General features: G+C 36.5%; 1 pseudogene across 1 annotated transcript; it reads right to left on the bottom strand.

The window, feature by feature from the left end:
• Positions 1–5,962: 5,962 nt before the first annotated feature.
• Positions 5,963–6,908, bottom strand: LOC145073795 (VQ motif-containing protein 4 pseudogene; annotated as a pseudogene). The gene has a single exon (XR_013691543.1). The product of XR_013691543.1 is annotated as a VQ motif-containing protein 4 pseudogene (transcript).
• Between the last annotated feature and the right edge of the window lie 2,536 nt (positions 6,909–9,444).

Here is a 9,444-nt window from a genome sequence, read left to right as displayed (position 1 = left end):
TACCTTTAGAGGATATTTAGATTGATGACCGCCTGAATTATATTGAGATACCGGTGGCAAATTTAGATCGGAAAACGAAGACCTTGAGGAACAAGGTAGTCGAGCTAGTGAAGGTGCAATGGCGGCACCACAAGAGATCAGAGTGGACTTGGGAGCCTAAGGATGAGATGATGGAGCACTATCTAGAGTTGTTCAGGACAGTGGACTTCGAGGATGAAGCCTGATCCAAGTGGGGGAGAATTATAACAGTTGTGCCCTGGTATGTGCCTTATAACCCTTGAGTATTAAATAATTTCATTTTGATCCTTGAAGTAGTATGCAGGGCGTATCACTTGGTATGCTTGGCGTACTGGTTGAGAAGCCAATACACGGGGTGTACCACTTGGTACGCTTAGCGTACTGGGTTGGTGGCGAGGCGGGACTTAGGTCGCATATGTACGCTGGGGTACGTAGACTTTAATAAAACCCTAATTGGGGGTGTTCCACCCTATTTAAGCATCCTTATCTTTTGGGGATGGCCTCTTTACTAGCACCCAAAGCCTCCAAAAGCCTAAAATGGGTTGTAGCCTCCATTGTCAAGCATATGAGTCATTGAAGAGATCTTGGTGTTCATTTTCGTCATTATGAAGGAGTTAGAAGATCTTGAAGTTGCTAAGCTTAGAGAAGGAAATCTTGGATCCAGAACCACTACCTATTTTGCAAGAAATTTAAGGTTCTTATCTAGGTTGTTAGATGCTTAGATCTCTTTTTGGGTTAAATAGTTATGTTTTCAACCATGGTTTGGATGGATGTTGGGATTAGGACATCCCAAAGGCTTATTCTTTCAGATCTAAGGTTTTCATGGGCTCCTTAGGGATAAAGGTGCCAACTTTATGGAGTTTAGGGGCCTCATGCATTCATTAAGTATTTTTATAGTTTTAAAGCTTCTTATGGTCATGCATGGACGTAAAGTTAGCAACTTTACATGATATTTTAGCTTAAGGAGGTTAGATTTGCACTCTCGGGTGAAGTCTTAACAAGTTAAGTGCTTAAAATAGAAGGTGGTTGATTTGGTTGAGTATGTTGGGCATACAAGCCTGTGCGTGCAACATACAAGTCCTCGAGCCAGTACACCTAGTGTACAAGTTGAGGACGCCCTGCGTACTCAGTTAGGTGGCCATTTGAGGTTGGTCTTTAGGGTTGAGCCTTGTTTTGGACTTAGAAGGATATGGGTTAGTTGGGCCATCTAATTTTGAGAGTTTTAGGGCTACGAGTATTATTGGGCCTTGGGCTAAGTGCCATGTGAAGAGATTGGGCCCAATTGAAAATTGGGCTATATTTTGGGCTTTGTTGAATTGTTTAATTTTTGGGCCCATTGGATTATGGTTATGGGCTTCATTATTGGACCATGCTAGGTTAGGGGTAACAGTGTCTTTTTACCCCAAGTAGAGATACTTGGTTATGATGTAGATCCCAAATGTTAATTAGTTTTTTTGTGGCAATTAATAGCTCGGGGGGCTGTAGGACCAGCAATCAGGGATCATTCGTTTCATTCAGCTCTTCGAGGTGAGTTTCCTCATTGGGTTTAGCATGTCTAAGGCACCAAGGCCGACCGTCATTTGGTTATGATATTATACTTGTTGTCTGTATGATACCTGTATGTGCTTGTTTATATAAGTTTATTAGGCGGGGTGCATTGTATGAGTGTGGGCGGGGCCCGTATCTAATTATTATTCGAGTGTGGGCGGGGCCTGTATCTCATTGTTATTCGAGTGTGGGCGGGGCCTATTTCTCATTGGGTGGGGAACATTATTCGAGTGTGGGCCAGGCCCATATGTCATTATTATTTGAGAGTGGGCGGGACTCGTATCTCATTGGGCAGGGCCCGTTATATGATGTGTATGGTATATGGTATTTTGGGGAACTCACTAAGCTTTGTGCTTACGATTTTACTTTATGTTTCAGGTACTTCCGGTTCCAAGGGGAGGAGCTGGGTTGACTGCATCGCATAGACCATATGGATTCTGTTTATGGGACATACTCTGATTTTCATGATGTTTGACATGTTTATTTTATTGGGTTGTATGAACAATGTTTTGGAATATTGTTTTTTACTTAAATCAAAAATGAAATTTTTGGGTCATAATTTGTGGATGTTATAGATTTTCATTTCTAAACTTAAAGTCATTGGGATACCCAATGATTTTAAAACATCTCTCAATAGTATGTCCCTTCAGACCATATTGTTTGCATTGTAATTTTTAATTACCACGAGACTTGTTCCTTTTCTGATCATTAGATTTACCAACAAAGGCAGTAGTGTGAGACTTTGTGGATGGTTGAGCAGTAGAACCACCCTTTTGATGTGATTCCTCACGAGATACAATATTAAAAGCAATTTTAACAGATGGAAGAGGTTCCATAAGCAAGATATGCCTCTTAACTTGGTTAAATGTATTTTCTAAGCCAAATAAAAATTGCATAAGTTTCATTAATTTTGAATGATTATTAAACTGAGTAGCGGCTTCACATGTATATCCAGTCAAATTAACAAGACCATCAAGGTCTTTACACAAAGCATCAAGCTTACTGTAATAGTCCGATACATAAAAACCACATTGAGTAAGAGATTTGATTTTTTTTATGAATATTAAAAATCGAAGAGCCATCAACTTTGTGAAAAGTATCACTCAGTTCAGACAAAATATCATACGCAATTTCAGCAGAAGCATGATTAGCATATAAGGACTCAGTAATAGACCCAAAAATCCAAGAACAAACAACATTAACATGTTTCCGATTATGGATTTTAACTTCATTTTCAAATAATTTAGGAAAGGCTTTGTCAACAAAACTTAGTTTATTTCTACCTTTGAAAGCCCTAGTCATAGAACTTTGCCATATTCTAAAAATTTTAGTACCAGAAAACTTGAAGCTAGTGATAGAAACAACACCATTATCAAATGGATGCAAGAACAAAAGTTTAATGCAATCTATATGACAACCAAACCGAGTTTGTTCGGCTAAACCGGTGTCTGTACTAAACCAGACTCTAACCAACAGTCCTTTGTTATCAATAAATTGTAGAAATCACAACACGCCAAAACAAATACACAAACAACTATATGAAGAAAGCCTATGAAAAATAACTTGAACAAACAAGAAGATAAGTGAGCGCAACTTACAATATTCCATTAACACGCTCTATGTTACAGCAAAGTAGTTGATCGTTAGATCTATCACAATCGATTGAACCTAACATTGAAACGGATACGACATTTAAATGCCCAAGAATCACCAATGTTGTAGAACTCGTTTGAACATGTTTAGTGTTGGCCGAACATAGTTTAGCATTGGCCGTTAGATTATCAAGGTTAACCTAAGCATTTACAACTAAGCTCTTTGTTCACTGCTAAATCGGTGACGAAGAACTACCATAGATGACAACCACCAAACAAGAAATCGATTGTAGCCAACGAAGACAATCATAAAAAAAACATAGAGAAAACGAAGATCAAAACATAAAACCGATCAATGCAACAAGAAAACGCGGAAAACAAAAAATAAACCCAATGAACAAACCTTAGATGAACCGAAACAATCCAGATCCAGATCTCGACACAAAAGAAAAGACAAACTACAAACGAGATGAAACTCGCTCTGATACCATGTTCAAAAACTCAAAGTAATCACAACATGAACAAATCTTTTTATTTATGAAAAAACAAGACTTTGTTGGTTTTCATTTACTTACAAAAGGAAAACTCACTACAAAATACACTCTCACTCGAACACAAAATCAATACAAGAAAAACAGAGCACCATTACAACTTTAGGAATCACGAGGCATGCAAAGATTACAGATTGAAACCCTAGAATTAGGTAGGAGAGATGAGAGAAAAACGAGAGAAACTTCAGACGCAAAGATGAGTTCTGATGAATCACAACTACCATCCAACATGATAGCATGTTATATACTCCGGATCCACATGCTCAAGTCTGGTTTAACCCAGAACAAATCCTGGAATATAACCTATGTGTTTATGTAATTTCTCTAATAGCGGGCCGCAGTCCCTATAAAAATGAAAACTAACAAAAACCACCCTGCATAATAAATAACTCACAGGCACAGCTTAACAAATTACATTTTTACCCTAAATATAGAAAAACCTTTCAATGTTAATCTTGCAATAAACTCGTAATATTTTTAACATGGGTACCGTTTGAGATTCATGACGAAAACGTCAAAATTGTTGGCCCCACTTTTTATGTATACTCTTGTTAATTACGTTGAATTAAGTTATTCTAACCTCATATCGCACCATTTAGACATAATTTGACCGTCTATCTGATAAAGATGTTTCGAACGCTTTCCCAAAATGTATCTCTCTTTTGATGGTGTCTTAGGTTGTCGAAATCCAAGCATTTGCTATGCTTGTTGTTGCTGTGGTTGGAAAAGTTGTTCGTATATTAAAAACTATTTGATAAGGTTGTTGGAAAAAAAATGTATGAGTTGTTGGGAAAATGGTTGTTGTCGATAGGAGCTTTGGAGGAAGTTCATAAAACCACTTTGTAGCATATTAAGCTCGGATATTGATATGACACGTTGTCTAAGGAAAATGATCCATCAAAATTTTGGTTCGGCTTGTTGATGGAACGTTGGGATTTCGTTCCACGGTCGAGGAAGAAAAAAAATAGTACAATAAAATGATAGATTCATTGGTAAATGTTATTTAAAAAAAAAATTGATCTTTTTTATTCTCACCTTGGAGTCCTTCAACTGCTAGTCAAATCATTAAATTCTACCAACCCTCCCTATTTCCCTTTCGTGGTAAAACACAATGACAACCTAACGACCGTTACACAACATCCGAAGGTATTGTTAACGATCGTGGTTCGGATGCCACTAGGCCACGACGAGCTCTCGTGCTCAAAATGTCCAAAGGTGTTAGAAGTAGAGGTTGAGTAGGAAGCCCAATAGTCTTAATTTGTATATTTATATACATCCCTTTTATGCTAATGAGAAAGGTGGCAATTAGAGCCTAAACATTATGATGATATAAATCGAAGTTTGAGATGCCAATGAAAAATGTGATGAAGTTCAGGATAAGTGTCGGTGATATTAATAGTAATTCGAAGCCCAATACTAAGAAAAACGATTTGCTATTTAACTATCTAACTCGATACGAAGGTGGAGGTGAAGATTGGAAGCTTCAAACTAAAAAAAAATAACGAATTAGTGTTGTTTGTAGAGGGAGTAAGGTGTAATTTAGCAACGAGGTTATTTTTAGTTCAAAATTGGTTCATATATTGAATAAATTCGTGGGGTTTTAGTGTTTTACATTTATACATAGTTACCGTTAATAATAATGATAGATTTTATTAACATTGATTCCAACGCCAAAAATAGTTATGCCGTTTAATTTCAATAATTATTATTACAAATATTCTTTTTAACACCCAACCGTTGATAATCCGCATTTCATTTGAAAGTCAAAATAAATTTAATGCATAATTATACAAGAAAAAATTCATAATTCTTTTTTATTTGAAAGATCCCAAAATAAATCAATATAGTTTTTTAATTATTTTCAATCAAAAATTATCCATTCATGTGCCAATACAATCACATTACATGATTATACTTATATTCATTAGATTATCTTATTTTATCAGATAATTTATAAATAAAATAGCATCATTATAAATACATATATTGCTATTCAAGGAGGAAGCTTTTGTACTTCTATTTTCTCCATGTACGTTAACTACTTTTATTTGGTCTCTTAAACCCAGTTTAACTAAAAGACCTAACGTAATAAAATAAAATAAAAAGTCTATTTTTATTTATGTTAAAATTTTATAATAAACAACCATACTTTTATCACTAATTTGTATTATGTTTATATAGTATGAAAAAACATATAGATTAAAGCAAAAACTTTAGAAAAACATCAAGAAATCAAAATTAAAACAGAAAAAATGGAAATTAAAATCATGTTTTCATTCTCTGAGAAAAATGGAATCACAGAGATCCAAATTGTACAATTGGAGCAAAAGATCTCTAACCTTTAAGTTTCAACAACCCATAATTATTGGTTATCTATGACGGCGACCCCGTAACCCGCGGCGAAGTCACCGGAAACAGAGGTAAGAGCTGTGGCTCCGGCGTCCCTCGTGGTGTCGCCGCCCTAGGCGATGGGTGCAGGTAAAACCCCTTCTCCGCAATTGCCCTATCTTCCTCCGATGAATTCCCGATTGACGGCGACGATTTGTTAAATGGGTCTTCGATCAACGGCGTCACTGGACTGAGAACAAGCGACGGAAAATCCAGAATGCTCGGGGAAAGTATTTCATGGAATCTCGGCGATGACCCGTGCCCGAATTTAGGAACTGAATTCGGGTTTATCATCAACCCGTTTTTCAAGCTGTTCCGACGCTCGTAGAGCTTGAACCCTTGTTTCTTCTGTTGACCCGTTTTAATCGGAGGTATTGATACCTTCGCCGGAGCTGGATCTGGTTGTTGGGTTGGCTTGGATGAAGCATTTTTGGCGGTTTCCGAGGATCCTGTTAGCATCTGAACTACTTGTTTGAAGTTATTGGTGTCAGCTTGGACGAAAGTGGTTGGGTATGGATTGGGTTCGGATCTCGAAACGGGTTTCGGAGTTAATGGTGGGGTTTGTGTGGTGGCACCACCACCGCCACCGCCGCCGCTGCCGCCGCAGCCGGCATGTCCATTGCTGTTGCTACTGCTGTCGTGGCTGTTCGGAGAGTTGGCCGGAGATGGGTTTTCTCTCTCATGTAATCTTGAAGTGATTTCCATTGATGAACTGCTCTATAATTTTCTCTCTAACTTCAATTTCTAGAGAGAGAAAATTTTCTGGTGGTGTTTTCTTTGTTTATCACTTTAAGCCACACTTCCATCTTGCTTCTCTTTCACTTTATTATATAACCTTCTGTCAACTTAAGGTTCAATTTACACTTTACCCACATCATGTTATGTCGAATGACAAATAAGTGCCTCAACATTTGATTATATATTTCTTTTGCTCTTTGTTTCAAGAATCACGTGTTTGATCACTCCTCTAGTGATAAACGTGTAGACTAGAACTCGATTTTTTTGATCCATTTTCATATGACTACGATTTATTTAAACGTGTAGACTAGAACTCGATTTTTTTTATCCATTTTCATATGACTACAATTTATTTGCCTTATATGTGATTTAAAGGAAATTCATTAAACAAACTATTGTAGAAAAAATGTTTGAGAAGATCACTATTGTTTTTTATATTTTTGAAAAATAACCATTTTCTCCAAAATATCACGAAGTACTTATAGACATTCCGAAGATGGAGGTGGTTGAGAGTGGTTTTGTTCGCAATCTGACACTTGTATATCCTTGACTTGAAAAGTGCATTTCGAAGTTTACTCCATGATGTATAGATATTCTAGACTGATATTTTGTACCGTTAATATTAGGGTATTTGTATTGTCATTATTGTTCCATAAACTCAAAGCTTGTAGATACTAAAAAATGAGTCTATATAAGAAAACTTTTAGAATATTTATTTTTAAAATAAGATAATGGATGCGGATCGAGGGATCGATGCAGTATATTGCTCCAGACATCAGATGCATTAATGTATATATAAACAGTGATATCAACTTTTGTAGGTTAATTACGTTAATTACCTCCAAGACCATATTACACAATAATCAAGTACATCTATCTTTTCAAATTCCTAAATCATGCGTAGCTATATAGATTCTTGACGATAATGATGTCAAATATTTACTTAGTTTTGTTAGCAGCTTGATTCCTAACACAATACAATTGTTTGTTATTAATCATGTTAGGGAAAGTGTTATTAATTAATTTTTAGGGAAAATCGTTTTGGTGGCAATGGATATTTCAGTGATGGAAGTAACCAAATTTATAATTTATTACATATGATATTAAATTATGTTCCTTCTTGTAATGGGGCTTGTAGAAAGGGGTGATTTTGGAATAAATGTAAGGTTGTTGTCGATGCTGCTTTAGCATTTAATGTTGATGAATCTGCAAATAATCAAACAAAACTAATGATGTTGGTTGATCATGGTAATATAATAATTCCACATGGAGACTTAGTTGAGCAATTCCAGAGCTTCAGTAAATTTGTTGTGAGTAAAACTGAATTTGAAGAGGGGTAAACTAATCCTTAACAAGCCTAAAAACCCCAACACCCCAACATGAAAAGTACCCATATTGTTTTTTTAGATTTTGAAGAAACAGAAACCATCCATTAGGGGATACATGAACCTTTATCGTTGCCGAATTATCACAACAAAAACGTAAAGACGTTGTAAGCCATAATTATAGTTTTTAAGTGAAGTTGTTTCAATTGTTCAAAATCAAAGAATACATTAAACTTAATGAGGGATTAAAATATGTTATTGACGGCTTCCAAATAAGATGATCAAATCCACAAAATACAAGTTTGAAGTTGTTTGCTTTGTGAAGAAATGTAAACAGAGGCTAAGTGTGACACATGTTTTTATGAGAGGAACTATTACGAGACATATAATGACCCAAAAATATCAAACTATGTGGCATAAGATGTATTTGGCATAAATACATCATGTAACGACCCAAAAATCCAGGGTAAAAATTTCATTTCTCATTATAGTCAAACACAAATGTTACTTCATCCGACCATTCAAAAACATTGCTTAATTAAAACATTTATCAGAGTTACGTCCCAAAATCACATAATGCGGAAAACACGGGTGTATGCATTGTGATCAAGCTGGGCCCTCTCTTTCCAAACCAATGATACCTGAAACCATAAACAAAACTATAAGCACGAAGCTTAGTGAGTTCCCCAAAGCATACCCCACATAGTCTACATAATCACATAAACCATATCAATCACATAAGCCATGCATATAAACATATAAGGAAGCCATGTAAACCCTCCAAGGTCTTACACACATAATCACATAAACAATATCAACTACACAAATTCTGCATATAAACATATAGGGATGCACTGGATACCCTCCAAGGTCTTACTCCGGGTGCCATGGGAACCCCCACATGGTCTTAGCCTAATGCCATATAAATCATACATACAAACATATAAGGATGCCTTGGAAACCCTCCAAGGTCTTACTCTGGGTGCCATGGGAACCCCCATATGGTCTTAGCCTAGTGTCATGGGAACCCTCACATGGTCTTAACTAAGGATGTCGTAGAAACCCTCCAAGGTCTTACACCCAAGTGCATCAGGAACCCCCTGAGGTATTTACTTAGGATGCCATGGAAACCCTCCAAGGTCTTACACCCAAGTGCCTTGGGAACCCCCGAGGTCTTACATGCAAGTATCACAAAACAACTAACATACCACATAACATATAACCCACTAGTGTACCACATATCACTACATCAACTAGTGTACCACATATCACAAAATGGATCGG

The sequence above is a fragment of the Lactuca serriola genome, chromosome 9, assembly GCF_051521515.1.
Source record: "Lactuca serriola cultivar US96UC23 chromosome 9, Lser_US96UC23_V15, whole genome shotgun sequence".
NCBI classification, from domain to species: domain Eukaryota; kingdom Viridiplantae; phylum Streptophyta; class Magnoliopsida; order Asterales; family Asteraceae; genus Lactuca; species Lactuca serriola.
Note: the sequence above shows the minus strand (reverse complement) of the source record. Positions and strands in the feature narration are given on the sequence as shown.